At 33.6% G+C, this 11,055-nt stretch overlaps 1 protein-coding gene across 1 annotated transcript in view; it reads left to right on the forward strand.

Annotated features, from left to right (window-relative positions):
* The window catches only part of LOC118202627 (uncharacterized), a 393,249-nt gene that overhangs the window by 61,897 nt on the left and 320,297 nt on the right, over nt 1-11,055 (forward strand). The window lies entirely within an intron of this gene.

Below are 11,055 nucleotides of genomic sequence, written 5' to 3' on the forward strand. Positions count from 1 at the left end.
TCGGGTTTGTTAATAAGTTTTAAGAGATGTGAATCATATTTTTAAAGGTTATTAAAAACGGTCGAGAAGTAAGAAACGTAAAATTATTTTTTACAAAAACCATTTATAATGCTACGTCTGAAAAGATTCTCGACTAATATGTTATACAAGCACGACGTGGAAGGATCGATCTTGTAAAGAATAAAGATATATTAGGCAAATTTCGTTTTCGGAACCGAGCTATAGACCGGAATGTATTTTAAAAATAAATTCCGTCAACTTGCTCAGAACTCATCTTTAGGTTCTGTGCATTTTTTTCTCTTTCTTTCAAATCAAAGAAATGATATCGATTATTTATGATGTTTCTCCGCCTCAAGCAATCTGAAGTTTTTATATTTCATTCTTTCCGTTGAATTTAACAGCTGAGATTTCTTGCTGTTAAATATTAATTCAATAATACGTTGTAGAAAAGGAAAAAGACATAGATATAAAATTAAATGTTAAATATGTAATAAGGTTAGGAAAATAAGAAATTGTTGGCGATTATAGAATATAGATACAGAATAGAATATTATTTCGTAATGAAACTATGCTTCATAGTGAAATGAAACACTGTATTATTTAAACGTAAACTTGCTTTATATGGAAAACGATACGTGTAAGTTCTAAACTGTGATTATTTATAATAGCGTGTTACTTAAGTCTCTGTCTTCATTGCAAAATTAATGCAATAAACTGGCACATTAATTAAGTTTTGTTCTATCATTAAAATTATTTTCTTGCATTATAAGTATTCTAAATGCTGTAGGATGATCGTGGATTTGCTACCGAAGCACATAGCATAAATCTCCAAATGAATGTTTAATTTCTACTCCTCTGATGAAGCACATAAATTAGTCATACTCAGTTGTACAGTTCTGCATTCTTTTGTATTTATTTATCGCAACCTTGTCGTGTTGTAGTTTTATGACTGTGCTTTTGTATTTTTATGTGTTCTCACGTTTGTAATTTTTTTTTAACTAATTTAAATTCCTTTCTGACCTGGAGGTTTTGGCTTTTACGCCTTTTTATTTATTTGGTTTGCGCATTTTCACTGAAAGATCAATCCTTCATGAATTCATATCATTGCATTTTAATATTTCTTTTTTACTCTCAAATTTTCCGGTACTCCTTATTTAGACTAAAAGCTTTCAGCCTTGTAGGGTTACGTTCATTAAGAAAGGAAACAAAAGAAATTTTATAAGAATGATATTTCATGCTATTAGACTTCATTATAAATGGATATTAATTATGAACTCTGCAGGATATAGAAGAGCAGGGATATTATACAATAAGTTATGGTCAGCAGAATTAGATTTGGTGCATACATTACTAAAATGAACTTCGGAAAATCAGTAACAGTAAACATTTAAAATTATACTCGAACAGAAAAGGCAAAGCATGGAAGACTCAGGTTGAGATGGTTAGAGGACGTTGAAAATGTGGAAAATTGTTATCAATATAAGGAAACGTTTGAAAAAGGTTCACTGTGGGCTACTGCGTCGTCGATAATTATGAAGAGGAGAAAAATTCTATGTTTCCTTTTGTTTTTAAATATTCATTTGAAGCTTTCAGCTTAATGTACAACTTAAGCTGGTTAAATTATGATTAATTTTTAGAATAGAAAAGATATATTTCAGGAGCTTTGATATGCTTCATAAATATATTAGCTCTTCTATTAGAGCTGAATAAGTTTCTAATTAATTTCAGAAAAAAATGCTGTATTTCAGAAGCTTATGACGTTCTTTGCAGTATTCATTGTAAACGAAGTATTTTATTGTAAATGCGTCAATCTGAGGTAATAAAATTATCTTTTCTTCCCAATAAATGATAAAGTGTAAAGATTTTCATCCTAGCAAATGAAAATGTGGATTTTGCACTTAAAAAGATTGTTCTTGTAAGGAAAGTTTGTTAAAATGTTTTCTCACACATTTATTGACTGGTTGCAATCTTTCGCCCGCTGCGCACAATGTTTCCCATTACATGCTTCTAAGCGTTACCAAGCGTATCCCATAACTGTTGTGACGTCTAGCTGATAATTTCAGTAGCTGATGACGTTGCATATGAGATGTTATTAATTTAGCTAGAAGATATTAATTACCACCCTGTAACAAACATACAAATCCATTGTCATAGTATTACGTGTGCTGCTTATTTACCAGATAGTCCTGAATCCCTGAGCTCCTGTTCATTAGATTCGATTTGGATGAGGAGGTTAAATCTATTAAATGCCATCGTATTCAGTTTGACAGTGAAAGTTAAATCCTTGATCTGAAGCTCTTTGCTTGCGAGAAAAGTCTAATACAATTAAATGTAGTTCGATATCGATTTCGTTTTTCTGTAAAAAATTCCTATTTCAAAACACATATTAGGAAGGAATTTATGTAAGATGTTTTATTAATTTTATTTTATCTCAACATTTATTAGTTCATTTGCTTTAAGAATGTTTGGGTAGAATGCAAACACAGAGTTTTTAAAAATGACTGAACAAAATTTTATTTTTACAAATTATGAAAAATACTGGCGCTTTGTAGCTTGATAAGCGTAGCGCTAATCATGTATTCTTTAATCCTTTCACGCGCTTTTCTGTTTTAAATGTGTTTACAGAAACTCATTATCTTTCGAAATTTTTCAAACTTTTGATATTCACAATGAACATAATTTTTTATTTTAAATGTATTTCGTCGAAATGCAGTTAAAAAAAACTTGATGTGGGTTTTCATTCTATTTACTTTCATTTCTTCACAGAAACCTCCTCTTATTTTCATAATTGAATAGACTGATTCATATCAAACGTAACTGAATAGACTGATTTTCAGAAATAATGTCCGCTAGCCATTTAACATGAGTATATCTACCATAAAAAATGAAGTCGAAAAATTAGAAAATTTGAATTCCTATAATCTGAACAATTTGGAAACTGTGCATTATAGTAGAATTTTGATGAAATTCGAGATTTCATTTTTCTTAAGAAAATTCTATATAATGGGTAAAAAATATTACAGTTACTGCCCATTACTATGTAGTATTTCAACATTCGCTGATTTTACTTTTCAGCTTTCAGTGATTTAGATCTAGGAATATATACAAATTAGAAAGCCCATGATTCTCTAACGACTTAAATAAACGAGCGCTTGAAACTCGCTACGGTATGAACTGCATGGCAATGAGAATGGGAGAATTAAAAGGTAGAGAATGAATCCAGCTTTTTAAAACTGCATATACATTTTGAGACTTGGCGATTAGATTAAGCGAAATTATGTAATGAATAAATAATTTTATGTAAAGGTGGATCAATTATTTTATTGTTTTATTTTACAATATAACTTTGCGCAACAACGAGAAGTAAAGTTAACAAAATAAAATTAATCAAAAATTTCGCTGTACGTAATGTTGCAGGTAAAAATGTTATTAAACATTAATGAACATTGATCATCTGACTGCGTTCATAGCCATGCACATATCTTTCCTTTCACCTTTTCTAATAAAAGAAAAATCTCCTATATTTTCTATTAATGAATAGACTGATTGTTCTTTCTTAAAAATGGGGGTCAAACATAATTGAAATCTGTTTATTTAAATTGTAATAATATTGCTTAGGAATAGAATTATTAGGAATAGAGGACGGGTTTGTAAAGCATATCTTTATTTTTCTAAAATACTCATTCCTTTCCAAAAATCCCTTTCAGTCTCATCCATTCCCATCCAAGAAACTATCTGACACGATAGATTTTTAATGTTTTGCAATTACATTCGAATACTGCTTCATATTTTGTGTATTCAGGTACGATTTTCTTAGGAAACGAGATCCAGTACTCGACGGTCTTGACTACAGTATTATGAAGACAGCATTTCTCTCTCACCAGATTTCTTTTGGGCATACTTCAACAAACTTCTAGCATTTCATCACTTTACAAAAGCTTTTAAATCCGTACAAGTTGTCTTTTTCGCAAAGAAAATTAAAGAACCAACAATCCTCACCTCTTTACCGCCCATCTATTTACTTTTTGTACTAGGAAAGACTTAATGAGAGGCTCAATAGATTAAAATACTACATAGAAAACACAATTTACTTAAGTCCATGCTAATTTTGATTCAGAGCTAGGAAATCCAATACCCATGCACTAGCAGAACTTCAAGCGGCAATTCAAAACAAAAGAGCAGAAACCATCTCTACCAACAATGGCATTATTCGACAACCACAAGTTTGAGGCTGCCCTCAAGGTTCATGTGCAGACCCAGTACTCTGGAACGTTACATCCAACCAAGTGATCAGGCATTCCTGGCCGTCGTATTCAAAACTAGTAATGATGCCACCTTTGCAGATGACGTCACCTTTGTCATTCGCGGGAATACTCGAAAAGAAACTGAGCAACGTGGTACGGAAGTATGCAGCATCTTCGCAAATCTGTGTTACAGCATTAAATTAAAAATCTCCGAGACCAAATGCACAGCGCTGCTCATTCCTAAAAAGGAGAAGAATCCAATCAGAAAGCCATGTATTCCTATCAGAGGGAAAAACATAAAATTTCGCAATGAGGTCACTTTGTACAAACATATAACTGGAGGGGGCACCTCGCGGAACATAACAACTTCTTCCAGGCAGATGCCTTAGCCCTGGAGTAAGCAGTCTGCTATGCCATTACACAGAATCTCCGAAATATACAAATAATCTCAAACAGCAATTAATACAAGCGATCCGCAATCCTTCACATTCCTCACAACCAGTAAAGTCCGTACAACAATTATTTCGCAACAACTCGCTTCATTGTACCAAGGCACAGGCAGGATATGCGGGGAATGAGCTTGCTGATTCTCTAGCCAAAGAAGCGGCTTCTAATATAGGGGCAACCCAATGCCACCTCCCGACACCAAGATCCTATCTTAAGCGTCGTATTCTGAACATTTTCCTACAAAAATGGCAAATGGAATGGAACAGTACCGACAAAGGGCGTCGTACGCCCGATTTTCTCCTAAAGGTCTGCATAAATGGACTTTACTCTGCCTCACAGCTTACTAGCTAATCAGTGGACATGGCCCATTCCCTCAGTATTTCTTCGACCGAGCCGTCACGAACACGGGCCATTGCATTTGAAGAGCACAAAGAAGCCTTGACCACTCCGTGACGGAATGTCCATTAACCGAAAAGTTTCATATCAGAATATGCCTTCCACCAAACCAACATCAATCCATTCAGACGGTTTATATTGAGATATCCAGCCCTACGACAGAGGATCTACGACATCATTAACCTGCTAATGTCATCAAGACTGGATATTGTTGCCACGAACTACACGAACTTACACGTCATGGCCGTTTTCCTTTCTATTTTAAAAGGTTTAAATTACAAGAGTCTGACCTCTGTGATATCTGTAAAGAACCGGGGACTGCAGAACATAATGTGGAAACATGTAAATATTTTACTGATATCAGGAATGAGTTTAAAAAAATGATGTTTTTAATATATATGATACTTTAAAAGACTGAAAAAATTTGCCAGGAAAATGATGGAGAAGATTAATCATGATAAGCTTGCAGCAGGGATTTTTAATTTTAATTTTGTTTTTTAGTTAGGCTCTTTATGTCTGTTTGTTGAAGGTGTTGTTTCTAGCTTGCTCTGGCGCAGCCCGCAAAAAGGCCATAGGGCGACGTAAAGTCCGTCAGGAGGGTCGGGCTGTGTCCCTCATGTCAGACTTTTTTTCTGGTCACTGACACATTTTCCTGCCATGAGCTTTCAAAAAAAAATCTTTTTTTAAATTGTTTAAAATAGAGTTTTAAAATGCAAAATATTTTTAACAATTTTAAAATTAGTAAAATTATTTCGATCACAGTATTACAAAAAAGAAAACTGAAAGCTTTCAAATATTATATTTCGCCCAAAGAGGCATTTTTTCTCATGTGCACACACATACAGATTTCGAGAGCTTTTGATCTAACGCCCCTCGGGCTTGAAAACTGTTTGAAAACAGCAAATCTTTAGAATTTCCGATAAACAGTCTCGTTCACTGGAAATGAAAATGTTTTATTTCGTGCAGTGTTGCCACTGCTCGTCTTCGAAACGTTGAGTATTTTAATAAAAAAATTCATTAAAGTTTTACAAAATTTGGAAGGTGCCCATGTTCGCATGGAGGACTACATTATTCAAAATTTCTTAAAATATAATACAGGCGATACTATTTGGTGGCAACAATTTTAAAAATGATTCAACGCTTTTAATGATTCGACGCAAAATACCGTTTCGAGACTAAAAGCCCTTCTACTGTAACGCCCGTTTGGGCTAAAAATTCTTCTGTTGGAAGTATGGATCTAGTGGGAACAATTTAAAGTAAGCCGCGGTCAATGTATCTGAACTAGCTTGCATGCAGAAGTAAATAATTTGAAGAACAGTATTTCCTTTGTACTTTGTGAAAGTCAAGAAGTGTGAGAGTCTTTTATCAAGAATAAATTTGTTTATATAATTTTGTGCAAAGGAAAAATTTAAGTTCTCGTGTCCATATTTTCCAAGTTTTTCTACGGTAGTTGATTATATCACAAGCTTAACATTTAAAACCTGGAATCAGTTCAAGCTGTATTTTTATGCAATGGTGACACGTGGAGCTCTGATTATATTATTCTAGTCTTAAATGGAAATGAAAATGTCAAAATGTCATGGAAGGATTAACATTCCAGTCAAAAATCTTGAAATATCTTTTTGTACTACTTTCTGTTGGCAGCAGAGGTATGTGGCATAAAGCCAATGAAAAAAAAATACACCTGATCTGACGTGAATGTGAAAAATCTGCGTTGGCATCTGCAATGATAGAAACCTTTACTTTCAGTTTAGAAAATTTTTCTGAATTCGGCGGGGGGTGGGAAGAGGCGGGTATAAGGCTGGACCTCCGTTACCATGTCTTATTCGGTTAAGATTTATTATCGAATTAATACTTGCGAATCACGTGATCACGAATTTATATCCTTTTCCGTTCTTTGTCATTTTAAATTGAAATGGTTAAAGAAATTTTTTTGCCATTTTTCGCTCAGTCACGAATGTTTCCCTACACTTAACTTAGAGCTTTAATTCGCATAAGCTGTATTAAAGGATGATCATTCGCATATAGGTAATGTTACACATACTAGGACTAATGAAAATACGAAAATTTTATTTTTTAAAATTTTATTTTGGCTGTTTTCGGAATGAAGGCTACGACATTCATCAAGCATTACGTCCATAAAAATTGTCAGATGAAACGTCTTGTGTGATTGATTAATTGGTTGATTGAAAAAGAATACGAAACCTTCAATTAACAAACGCTAACGCTGGAAAAAAATCGATCAAAATTATGAATATTTTGATTTATATGATGGACACAGTTTTGCTCAACAAACTGTTAGGTGTTCAGAACGCACGTTGTTTCAACAGAAGACCAAACTCCATCCGGTCTAGACCTGTACTGTCAGGTTTATGTCTAATAACAGATGAATTTATCCTATTCGCATTGTTCTTCATAGACTTTTCCGAATGGATACCGGTTTAACTAGAAGGACTTAAATCGTCTTAAACTTTAGTGGGAAAACAGGGTTTATATGTAAAAATCCATACAAATGTATATACAAAGCAACATTGAACTTATTTCATACATCAATCATAGCAGTTATGTCGGTATATAAAAATGTTTCAAGAAATATAAATTACTAATCATTACTTGCATCAAGAAATGCTGCGTATAATGGTTTGAAATCATATGGCTCTTAACTGAGAACTCAGCTGCTTAAATTGATCCATCTTAAAGTCGTTATTTGTTATTTGATTGATGTCGTGTCCAATTTATGGAACAATGGTTGCCGGAGCGTCAAGGAGGTTGGACTTCCTAATTCCGCCCCAGTTTTGAGAGATCCGTCCTGACAGATCCGTCCTTTCTTCACTACCACCAAACCGCACGAGAGGACTTTCGGCTTTCCGTGTGTTTAAAATGGCCACATGCCGAAAAGACACTATAACATTTACAAATATACATACCTTTTCCGGAATTCGAGCCGGGTCCTTCAGTACGGCAGTTAGAGTCACTAACCACTATCCCGCCTGGACGACTGTCTGAAAGCATTGATGAAAGTTAATTAAAGGTTTCCTATGCATGTAGTAAGACTATTTTCTTCAATAACAGTAATAGTTTCTGAAAACAAGAAATGCTTTAAAATATCATCTTTCATTTATTAAAAAAATGCAGTAAAACGGCCCTAAGTCTGTAAGATATTTTCTCCTTTCTTTCCGCATGCCTTCGTGGTGTAACTGCAGGCACACTTGACGTGTGTTTGCGAAGTCTTGAGTTGGAATACCGGCGAAGGCACAAGCACATTTTGGACGTCTTCATCTTAAAAAAAGTCTAATGACTCTACAAGTGGCGCCCGAACTAAAAGGGTGGTGGGCGATAATTCGTCGCCACCAGAACTTGGTGACAGGATTTCCTAATCCCCAGTCGCCTTTGAAAAGGGGGAGTACATAAGGTATTTTTTCCCTTCGTGGTGTAATGGGAAGCATACCCGACGCGTATTCGAGAGATTCAGGGTTCGAGTCCCGGCGTCTCCACAAGATGACCAACTATTGTTTCAGATGTTTTATTCATTTATGGACCTTTATTTAAGTATGTTCTCAGAAAGTAAATTTAAAAATTGGTTGCTTTCAGGAGGTTTCTCCGTAAGAGATATATATCGAATGTTTTAAAGGTAAAATAAAAGTGTAGAATGTAAAACAATGTACGGGGTATTTACTACCTTAATTGCCAGTAAAAATTTCGCTTATCCTTTTAAAATAAATTAAAATTGCTACTTTTTTCAAATACTCACAACAGCAAGAGTACAGTTGCTAAGGATAAATTCAATTTGAGAAATACTAATTTACATTTAAAATTTCCATAATGGAAGTTTAGGCTATTACCTTTATGCTTTTAATATAATATCGGACAGATATCGAGAAAGAAGCATTTTTAAGGACTTTTAAACAAAATTCAACTTTACAAATATTTCGATTTAATGATTTGAAGAAATACAAATTATCGAAACAAGGTAATGCTTATTTTCTTTGTATTTCTCTGGATCATTTCATATACAAACATGCAATATGAATTGCCGAAAATTTCAAATTATGGAAAATTGAGTTATCGAATCTCAGCTATAATGAATGTCTTAATTCCAGCTCATATGCAAGGCTTTAGCTTACAGCTCAGAATGATGCTTGAACTTAGTAAGTAATCTCTGTAGAATGTGAATTTCTCTGCATGCTGCTTTCCTTCTGGTGTAATTTAAGGAGTGTTACTCATCCTTTTAATTCCAATATCTTTGGATTCACTGTTTGAAGCATTTGGGATTTTAACGTTGGTATCAATTCCTGTTATGCCATTTTATTTTGCAAGGAAATGTTTCTTAAAATTACTTTTAAACCGCAAAATGTGACACAGTTTCTTTAAATTTCAAAGAAAATGCAGACTTCAATAGCATTCATGAACACCTTCGTCTTTTTCGCTGAATCTGACACCACACCACGCAGATTCAGTGTGTGTTGAAAAAGAGCAGCTCTTGGTAGATAATTTTGATGGTACCTTCTCGTATAATGTGCCCAAATTTAAGCATTGAAAATATTACATTTGTGTATTTTTGTGATACATTTTTCTGCATGTCCATGAAAAGATACATTGCATGGCTGATGTAATACAATGAACGCTATGCAGAAAATAAATGTTTTCTCTTTGCGTGCCACAGAATGTTAATTCGTTTTCTGTAGCATTCGTATAATTATTAACTAAATAAAGTTTTTGCAAAATAAAAGTAAAATTAAAATAACATTAAAAGAATCAGTAGTAACGATAAAAAAAGAAAAAACAAAAAGGATTTTACTGTTTATGAGATTGACGGGTAGGACTTCGTGATTTTCTCTTAGGCCCCGACAGACTTCGGAAATCGAAATGATTCATGAGTTATGTAGAAAATTTTAGATATCATTATTGTTCTTTTTAACTTATTTCCAGAGAGTTAGATACTAGGCTTTTGCATGTACACGGAGGGGAAAAAAAGAAAAAAAAAAAAACAGTTTTATATCTCTCGTTTTACTGGACCGATTGACAAAATTCACTTGCGTTTTTCATCTCTCGGGAAAGAGACTTAGGATATGTATTAGATTTGTTCTAATATAAGTATTTTGACACGAAATCGGACTTTTCTGAAATAACATACCATTCTGTTTTCCATATTTCCATTCTACAATTCAAATTAAGCCAAACTGCTAAGTTTTGTAAAAAAAATCGCACGTGTAGTTTTTAAAAGATTAGCTATCAAAATTTTAGCTCCTTAATGTTAATTGAATTTGGTATATATTTACTAATCTCTTTTTTTGTATTAAACTTTTCCCCGCTCACATGCACAATGTAAAAAGGTAGTAACAAAGTGCCTTTTTTTCCGCTCTGGCATAATGGAAGGGAAAGGAAAATTAGTTGCTATATATATTACGAAGTGCGCCAAGTGAATTAATTATTCTTGGCGCAAACTGAAAACATTGCGCCAACATAAAGTTTTTAATTTCTGCGTAAATGTCGCACCAAATTATACAAAATTTAATACCTAGGCATAATTTGAGTCGTAGAATCGAAATATGGAAAAAACATTGGTATGTTATTTCAAAGTTCGATTTTGTTTCAAAATACCTGGGTTAGAACAATTTTATATATAAATCTAATATATATCCTAAGTCGCGCTTTCGAGGCATGAAAAACGCAATTTGCATTTTGTCAATCGGCCCGGTAGAACGAGAGATATAAAACTGTCCCCCTCCCCCCTTTTTTTTTCTTTTTCTGCACTGTGTATATTGTAGAGTTTTGATGAAATAGTGATAACGTTCACGTGCTTCTGTTCTTACTTATCTTTATGTAAGTTTATGAATTTGATCGAAACGCAAAAGAAAATTTGTATTTATCGTGTAATCTATGTTCTGTCATCCAGGTCCTTGGTGGAAAGAAATGAAATTAAGAAATTGTCATGCAACAAGCCATACTTTGAAATGACAGTATGTGT

The sequence above is a fragment of the Stegodyphus dumicola genome, chromosome 6, assembly GCF_044657685.1.
Source record: "Stegodyphus dumicola isolate Sdum_Otavi_A_Nest chromosome 6, ASM4465768v1".
Taxonomy (NCBI): domain Eukaryota; kingdom Metazoa; phylum Arthropoda; class Arachnida; order Araneae; family Eresidae; genus Stegodyphus; species Stegodyphus dumicola.